Raw genomic sequence first — 10199 nt, 5'->3', positions numbered from 1 at the left:
ACAAGATGTTAGAGGACCGCCACAAATTGTTGTACCCAGTGTTGTGAAGATGGGCGAGAAAGCTGGGTAGCATATTGGAATTGCTGAAATGGAAGGCGAGGTCGGTGTGACTGACTCGGGATTTGAGAAATTGATGATAATATTAAAGAAGTCGTTTCCAAGAAATAATGAATTGCCCGTCAAGACATATGAAGCAAAGAAGCTTGTCTGCCCTCTAGGATTAGATGTGCGAAGATACATGCATGCATTAATGACCGTATCCTCTACCGCGGTGAGAAGTACGAGAATTTGAATAAATGTCCGATATGTGGTGCATTGCGGTATAAAATCAGTAAAAGATGACCCCGGTGATGTTGAGGGCGAGCCACCCAGGAAGAGGGTTCCTGCGAAGGTGATGTGGTATGCTCCAATAATACCACGGTTGAAACGTTTGTTCGTAAACAAAGAGCATGCCAAGTTTTTGCGATGGCACATGGAAGAACGTAAGAAATACGCGATGTTGAGGCACCCCGCTGATGGTCGGCAGTGGAGGAACATCGGGAGAGAGTTCCCGAATTTTGCAGGTGAGGCAAGGAACTTATACTTTGGTCTAAGTACAGATGGCATGAATCCTTTTGGGGAGCAGAGCTGCAATCACAAAGACTCGGCCCGTGACTTTATGTATCTACAACATTCCTCCTTGGTTGTGCATGAAGCTGAAGTTCATTATGATGCCAGTGCTTATCCAAGGCCCAAAGCAACCCGACAACGACATTGATGTGTACCTAAGGCCATTAGTTGATGAAATTTTGGAGTTGTGGGCCAAACCAGGTGTACGTGTGTGGGATGAGCACACCGAGCAAGAATTTGACCTACGAGCGTTGCTATTCGTAACCATCAATGATTGGCCTGCTCTTAGTAACATTTCAGGACAGACGAACAAAGGATACAACGCATGCACACACCGTTGAGATGAGATCGAAGGTAAATATTTGGGAAAAAGCAAAAAGTTGTGTACCCGTACAATCGCCGTTTTCCTTCCGCGCAAGCATCCCTTAAGGAAAAAGGCAAGCATTTCGATGGCAAGTGCGTACAACCGTCCGAAGCCTGTCCCCGTAGTGGTGCTGATATATTTGACATGGTCAAGGATTTAAATGTTATCTTTGGAAAGGGTCCGGTAGTCGACCTGTTCCGAAAGACGATGACGGACACACGCCCATGTGGAAGAAGAAATCTATTTTTTGGGAGCTAGAATATTGGAAAGTCCTCGGAAGTCCGCTCTCGCAATCGATGTGATGCACCTGACCAAGAATCTTTGTGTGAATATTCTAGGTTTCCTGGGCGTGTATGGGAAGACAAAAGATACACCAGAAGCACGGGAGGACCAGAAACAACATAAAGGACGAAACGGCAATCATCCAGGGAAGTTTGAAGGGCCTGCCAGCTACGCTCTTACCAAACAAGAGAAGGAGATCTTTTTTGAAGCCCTATTCAGTATCAAGGTTCCGTCTGGTTTCTCGTCGAATATAAAGGGAATAGTAAATATGAAGGAGAAAAAATTCCGTAACCTAAAGTCCCATGACCGCCACGTGCTTATGACACAATTGCTTCCGGTTGCATTGAGGGGACTTCTACCGTAAAATGTTCGACTAGCAATTGTGAAGATATGTGCATTCCTCAACGCAATTTCTCGAAGGTAATGGATCCAAAAACTTTGTCGAGATTACGAGAAGATGTGGTCGAATGTCTTGTCAGCTTCGAGTTGTTGTTCCCACCATCCTTCTTCAATATTATGATGCACCTCCTCTATCACCTAGTTGAAGAGATTAGAATTCTCGGTCCTGTATTTCTACACAATATGTTCCCCTTCAAGAGGTTCATGGGAGTTTTAAAGAAATATGTTCATAACCGAGCTAGGCCGGAAGGAAGTATCTCAAAGGGCTACGTGAACCGAGGAGGTCATTGAGTTTTGTGTTGACTTTATTCCTGACCTTAAGCCGATTGGTGTTCCTGAATCTCGGTATGAGGGGAGGCCGACTGGACAAGGCACACTAGGAAGGAAAGCAACGGTGTGCAGGGACAAGATTTCTTTCAATCAAGCACACTACACAGTTCTATACAATTCCAGCTTGGTGGCTCTGTACATCGAGAAACATAAGAATGTTTTACGAGAAATAAACCCGGGCAAGCCCCATTCATGGATTACACGTGAACACATGAATACCTTCGGCAGTTGTTTGCAAAGACATCTCATCTTTTCCATCGAAGCGGACACCATTGTTGTAGAGCAGCTGTACTTGTTGGCCAGGTTACCATCTTCAAACATATGTACATTCCAAGGGTACGAGATAAATGGGAATACATTTTACACGATCGACCAAGATAAAAAGAGCACCAACCAAAACAGAGGTATCCGCTTCAATGCAAAAGACGAGAATGGGCAAACCACCACATATTATGGATACATAGAGGAGATATGGGAACTTGACTATGGACCCACTTTTAAGGTCCCTTTGTTTCGGTGCAAATGGGTGAAGCTCAGCGGTGTACATATAGACGATAAGTACGGTATGACAACACTGGGTCCCAACAATCTTGCGTACCTGGACGAGCCATTTGTCCTAGCCAATGAGGTGGCTCAAGTTTTCTACGTGAAGGACATGTCTAGCAAATCGAGAAAAAGAAATCAACAAAAGAATACATCAACGGAGGAGCCAAAACGCCACATAGTTCTTTCTGGGAAAAGAAACATAGTGGGAGTAGATGACAAGACAGACATGTCAGAAGATTATAATAAGTTTAAAGAAATTCCGCCCTTCACGGCGAAAATTGACCCAAGCATCTTGCTAAATGCTGAAGATTCTCCATGGCTACGGCGTAGAAGATCACAACAGTAGATGGCGATGTAAGAATGTATTCCCAAGACAGTCTCTACATTTATGTAATAATAAGAACCCTTTCCCCAACACTGTTAGAGGAGACGGAGTCTTTCACGGGCTTGCAGGGAAATTTTTCCGAGGAGCAGCTTCCAAAGATGCCGTAGGGCGTGTGCACCAATGACATCTTCGAGAAGCTGCGCCACGGGAGATTTCCCAACCATTTCCTTCATCCATGTGAATGAAACTGTGTTTGGCTTGTTGATCTGCTTGGCAAGGCGTATCGATGCTCCTTTTATAGGCACGGCACCGCTTCTACTTTTTCTTGTTCCTTCGACAGGGCGTCGTGCGCTACATGCTTTATCTCATCGAGCAGTGCGTCCACCCACGCGTCCTTATCCTGCTGACAGCTTTAGTCGCGGTTGCAGCCACCAACCGTGACAAAAGGTTACCGACATATCCTTATCCTGCCGACAGCTTTAGTCCCGGTTGCACCCACCAACCGTGACAAAACGTTACCCGCACATCAGCCCCCAGATAAGGCCCTCCTAGATAAGTCTCCCCCGGTCTTTTGTCCCGGTTGGAGCCTCCACCCGGGATGAAAGTTTCGCACGCCACTTCGTTCCCGCCTATTTTCTTCCCGCATTCCCGCCATTTTTCCACTATATATATGTAGGCTTGGACTCATATCTGCAAACCTCATCACTCTCTCCCATGGCTTCCATCGTGTGTCTAACACCCCGGGAGGCGGAGGCGCTTTGCGCCTCGAACTACCCCTGCCCGCCCGGCTACCGCGTCCCGACCGGCTGGTTGCTGAGCGTCGGAGGCGTACCGGTCCCTCCTATACCTCTAGGTGTGCCACGCGAGATGGCCATCACGAACCACTACTATTTCGAGCTCACGCCTGAGCAGCGGAGTAATCCCCAGTGGCATCCCGACTACAGCCCGACTTGGGACAGCTTCTTCATCAATCGGCGTGAGAGGGCGGTTGCCAGGTACGAGGAGGATGACCCGCCTCCTTCGAACTTCAACGAGGCCGGCCGTCGGATGTGGTGGCGCGGCCGGACTCTCCAGAGCGTCATGGCCTATCGTGGCCCCCGCCTGCGCTACCCTCAATCCCAGCCCACGCGTGCTCACCCGCCGAGGTTTGACAACCGTGACCCCAATGCTAGCGACGATGACGTCGGCGACTATGATGACTACAGTGGCGACTATTATAGGGCTAGGCAGGACTATGATTGAATGGCTCCAACATTCGAATCTGGCCATGTATCTTAATTTTCAGTTGAGCTCTGTACTTTAATTTCAGTTCAATCGTAATAAATTTAAACTAATAGAACCGACAACGACTTTATTGAAATTACAATAAAATAGATAAATTACTAGTCTAGTCTATACTCGTCGTCGGAGGTTGTCTCCGTCCAAATGTCATCCCACCGAGGGTCGTTTTCGGTCCAAGTTGTATTCGGGTTCTGGAGCTCGAAGGTGGCGACGGCCCGACGGTGGCGCCTGTTGGACCTGCGTTGTGCCCTAAGGTTAGCGAAGAACGCGTCGGTGTTGTCGGCGTCATTGGGGAACTGCGCCCTCCACTGGCGCATCAACTGCTCGTCGTGCTCGGCGATGGCGATCCTGCGCTGCACCTAGCGGTGCCGGCGACGGTCCTCGTCGTCGACGAGGCACGGCGGTGGCGCGAGGAACTCTGCCTCCTCTAGCGATTCAACATCCGGGAAGTTCATGTCGCGCCGTGGCCACCGAAAACGCCACGCCGCCACGTCGTAAGCGCGCGCCGCCAGCTCCGGCGTGTTGTACGTGCCGAGGGTGAGGCGGAAGCCACCGGCGCGTATCTCGGCGTAGAACCTACCGCTCGGACTCACTCGAATGCCATGGAAACCGGATGCCCCTCGACGACGTGGAGGCAACCCGGAGATGAATGAGCGGAGGAGGCGGTGGCGACGTGTGGTTGAGCCCGCACTCCTCGCTCTAGATAGCGCACGCGGGGCATGGCACGTGTAAGCCACGGCTACACATGTCGCACGCTGGCGTTGGCGGGGCGAGGCACGTGGAAGCGCTGGCTACACGTCTGATACGTCTCAAACGTATCTATAATTTCTTATGTTCCATGCTACTTTATTGATGATACTCACATGTTTTATACATACTTTATATCATATTTATGCATTTTCCGGCACTAACCTATTAACGAGATGTCGAAGAGCCAGTTGCTGTTTTCTGCTGTTTTTGGTTTCAGAAATCCTAGTAAGGAAATATTCTCGGAATTGGACGAAATCAACGCCCAGGATCTTATTTTTCCACGAAGCTTCCAGAAGTCCGAGAGGGAAACGAAGTGGGGCGACGAGGCGCCCACACAACAGGGCGGCGCGGCCCGGGTCCAGGCCGCACGACCCTGGTGTGTGGGGCCCTCGTGGCGCCCCCTGACCTACCCTTCCGCCAACTTAAGCCTTCGTCGATAATAGTTCCAGTACCGAGAGCCACGATACGGAAAACCTTCCAGAGACGCCGCCGCCGCCAATCCCATCTCGGGGGATTCAGGAGATCGCCTCCGGCACCCTGCCGGGAGAGGGGAATCATCTCCCGGAGGACTCTTCACCGCCATGGTCACTTCCGGAGTGATGTGTGAGTAGTTCACCCCTGGACTATGGGTCCATAGCAGTAGCTAGATGGTCGTCTTCTCCTAATTGTGCTATCATTGTTGGATCTTGTGAGCTGCCTAACATGATCAAGATCATCTATCCGTAATGCTACATGTTGCGTTTGTTGGGATCCGATGAATATTGAATGCTATGTTATGTTGATTATCAATCTATCATCTATGTGTTGTTTATGATCTTGCATGCTCTCCGTTATTAGTAGAGGCTCTGGCCAAGTCGTTACTTGTAACTCCAAAAGGGAGTATTTATGCTCGATAGTGGGGTCATGCCTCCATTAAATCTGGGACAGTGACAAAAAGTTCTAAGGTTGTAGATGTGCTGTTGCCACTAGGGATAAAACATAAATGCTATGTCTAAGGATGTATTTGTTGATTACATTACACACCATACTTAATGCAATTGTCTGTTGTTTGCAACTTAATACTGGAAGGGGTTCGGATGATAACCTGAAGGTGGACTTTTTAGGCATAGATGCATGCTCAGATAGCGGTCTATGTACTTTGTCGTAATGCCCAATTGAATCTCACACTACTCATCATAACATGTATGTGCATTGTCATGCTATCTTTATTTGTCAATTGCCCAACTGTAATTTGTTCACCCAACATGCTATTTCTTATTGGAGAGACACGACTAGTGAACTGTGGACCCCGGTCCATTCTTTTACATCGAATACAATCTACTGCAATACTCGTTCTACTGTTTTCTGCAAACATCATCATCCACACTATACATCTAATCCTTTGTTAAAGCAAGCCGATGAGATTGACAACCTCACTGTTAAGTTGGGGCAAAGTATCTTGGTTGTGTTGTGCAGGTTCCACGTTGGCGCCGGAATCTCTGGTGTTGCGCCGCACTACACTCCGCCGCCATCAACCTTCAACGTGCTTCTTGACTCCTACTGGTTCGATAACCTTGGTTTCTTACTGAGGGAAAAACTTGCCATTGTACGCATCATACCTTCCTCTTGGGGTTCCCAACGGACGTGTGCTTTACCGTCACAAGCAGCAAGGCTTTTTCTGGCGCCGTTGCCGGGGAGATCAAGACACGCTGCAAGGGGAGTCTTCCACTTCCAATCTCTTTACTTTGTTTTTTGTCTTGCTTTACTTTATTTACTTCTTTGTTTGCTGCATTATATCAAAACACAAAAAAATTAGTTGCTAGCTTTACTTTATTTACTATCTTGTTTGCAATCTCCATATTAAAAACACAAAAAATTAGTTACTTGCATTTACTTTATCTAGTTTGTTTTATTTACTATTGCTAAAATGGGTACTCCTGAAAATACTAAGTTGTGTGACTTCACAAACACAAATAATAATGATTTTCTTGTGCACTCCTATTGCTCCACCTGCTACTGCAGCAGAATTCTTTGTAATTAAACCTGCTTTACTAAATCTTGTTATGAGAGAGCAATTTTCTGGTGTTAGTTCTGATGATGCTGCTGCCCATCTTAATAATTTTGTTGAATTATGTGAAATTCAAAAGTATAAGGATGTAGATGGTGACATTATAAAATTAAAATTGTTTCCTTTCTCATTAAGAGGAAGAGCTAAAGATTGGTTGCTATCTTTGCCTAAGAATAGTATTGATTCATGGACTAAATGTAAGGATGCTTTCATTGGTAGATATTATCCTCCTGCTAAAATTATATCTTTGAGAAGTAGCATAATGAATTTTAAACAATTGGATAATGAGCATGTTGCCCAAGCATGGGAACGAATGAAATCTTTGGTTAAAAATTGCCCAACCCATGGACTGACTACTTGGATGATCATCCAAACCTTTTATGCAGGACTGAATTTTTCTTCACGGAACCTATTGGATTCAGCTGCTGGAGGTACTTTTATGTCCATCACTCTAGGCGCCGCAACAAAGCTTCTTGATAATATGATGATTAATTACTCTGAATGGCACACGGAAAGAGCTCCACAAGGTAAGAAGGTAAATTTTGTCGAAGAAACCTCCTCCTTGAGTGATAAGATTGATGCTATTATGTCTATGCTTGTGAATGGTAGGACAAATGTTGATCCTAATAATGTTCCGTTAGCTTCATTGGTTGCCCAAGAAGAACATGTTGATGTGAACTTCATTAAAAATAATAATTTCAACAACAATGCTAATAGGAATAATTTGGGTAACAACTATAGGCCATATCCTGCTAGTGGTAATGATTATGGTAATTCTTATGGTAGATATGAGGAAAAGATGCTAGAAATTGAAAGATCTACTAAGAGCTTTATGCAATCACAATATGAGCAAAATCAATTGTTTACTAAAACTATGAATGAACAATCTACCTTGTTGAAAAATATAGGAAATCAACTTGAAAATTTGAATATGGAGATTTCGGGTTTGCAAACTAAGATTTCAAATGCTGAAAACCGAATCTCATACATGTCTGCATCACAATCTTCCTTAATTAATAAAATAGCTGCTAAACCTGAGGATATTGATAATAAAATTGTTACTATAGCAAATGCCATCCAATTTAGAATTAATGAGAATATAAGATTGATGGCCGAATTGCGTGCTAGGTGGGAAAAAGAAGAAGATGCTAAAGATAATGTAGCTAAAGTTTGGACTATTACCACCACTAGTAATGCTAATGCTTCACATGTTGCTACACCTCCTACTATCAATGGTAAAATAATTTGTGTTGGCAATGTTTCTACTTCTAATGCAAAGCGTGAAAAACTGCTCGAAACTGCTAAAACTGCTGAAACTCACTCGTGATAAAACTGCTGAATTTTTTTCTAATGTTGGGGATAATGATCCCATTGCTTTAGATCATAATGGTTTAGATTTTGATGATTGTCATATCTCTGAAGTTATAAAGTTCTTACAAAAACTTGCTAAAAGTCCTAATGCTAGTGCTATAAATTTGGCCTTTACAAAACATATTACAAATGCTCTCATAAAATCTAGAGAAGAGAAATTAAACCGTGAAGCTTCTATTCCTAGGAAATTAGAGGATGGTTGGGAGCCCATCATTAAGATGAAGGTCAATGACTTTGATTGTAATGCCTTATGTGATCTTGGTGCAAGTATTTCCGTTATGCCTAGGAAAATCTATAATATGCTTAACTTGCCACCGTTGAAAATTTGTTATTTGGATGTTAATCTTGCTGATAATTCTACAAAGAAACCTTTGGGGAGGGTTGATAATGTTCACATTACGGTTAACAATAACCTTGTCCCCGTTGATTTTGTTGTCTTGGATATTGAGTGCAATGCATCTTGTCCCATTATATTGGGAAGACCTTTTCTTCGAACTCGTTGGTGCTATTATTGATATGAAGGAAGGTAATATTAAATATCAATTTCCTCTCAAGAAAGGTATGGAACACTTCCCTAGAAAGATAATGAAGTTACCTTTTGATTCTATTATTAGAACAAATTATGATGTTGATGCTTCGTCTCTTGATGTTACTTGATTCACACTTTCTGCGCCTAGCTGAAAGGCGTTAAAGAAAAGCGCTTATGGGAGACAACCCATGATTTTACTTCTGCACTTTTGTTTTATATTTGAGTCTTGGAAGTTGTTACTACTGTAGAAACTTCTCCTTATCTTAATTTTGTTGCATTGTTGTGCCAAGTAAAGTCTTTGATAGTAAGGTTCATACTAGATTTGGATTACTGCGCAGAAACAGATTTCTTGCTGTCACGAATTTGAGCAGTAGGCTCTGTAGGTAACTCAGAAAATTCTGCCAATTTACGTGAGTAATCCTCAGATATGTACGCAACTTTCATTAAATTTGAGCATTTTCATTTGAGCAAGTCTGGTGCACCTAACAAATTCGTCTTTACGGACTGTTCTGTTTTGACAGATTCTGCATTTTATTTCGCATTGCCTGTTTTGCTATGCTTGATGGATTTCTTTATTCCATTAACTTTCAGTAGCTTTGTGCAATGTCCAGAAGTGTTAAGAATGATTATGTCACCTCTGAACATGTGAATTTTGATTATGCACTAACCCTCTAATGAGTTGTTTTGAGTTTGGTGTGGAGGAAGTTTTCAAGGATCAAGAGAGGAGGATGATACAATATGATCAAGGAGAGTGAAAGCTCTAAGCTTGGGGATGCCCCGGTGGTTCATCCCTGCATATTTCAAGAAGACTCAAGCATCTAAGCTTGGGCAGGCATCCCCTTCTTCATCGACAACATTATCAGGTTCCTCTAGTGAAACTATATTTTTATTCCATCACATCTTATGTGCTTTACTTGGAGCGTCCGTATGTTTTTGTTTTGTTTTGTTTGAATAAGATGGATCCTAGCATTCATTGTGTGGGAGAGAGACACGCTCCGCTGTTGCATATGGACAAATATGTCCTTAGGCTTTACTCATAATGTTCATGGCGAAGGTTGAAACTGCTCCGTTAAATTATTATATGGTTGGAAACGGGAAATGCTACATGTGGTAATTGGTAGAATGTCTTGAATAATTTGATACTTGGCAATTGTTGTGCTCATAAGGATCATGTTTAAGCTCTTGCATCATATACTTTGCACCTATTAGTGAATAAATACATAGAGCTTGCCAAAATTTGGTTTGCATGATTGGTCTCTCTAAGGTCTAGATATTTTCTAGTAAGGGTCGAACAACAAGGAAGACAGTGTAGAGTCTTATAATGCTTACAATATGTTTTTATGTGAGTTTTGCTGTACCGGTTCAT

Source organism: Lolium rigidum, chromosome 3 (genome assembly GCF_022539505.1).
Source record: "Lolium rigidum isolate FL_2022 chromosome 3, APGP_CSIRO_Lrig_0.1, whole genome shotgun sequence".
Taxonomy (NCBI): Eukaryota; Viridiplantae; Streptophyta; class Magnoliopsida; order Poales; family Poaceae; genus Lolium; species Lolium rigidum.
The sequence above is the reverse complement of the archived record's forward strand: the minus strand, read 5'-3'. Positions refer to the sequence as shown.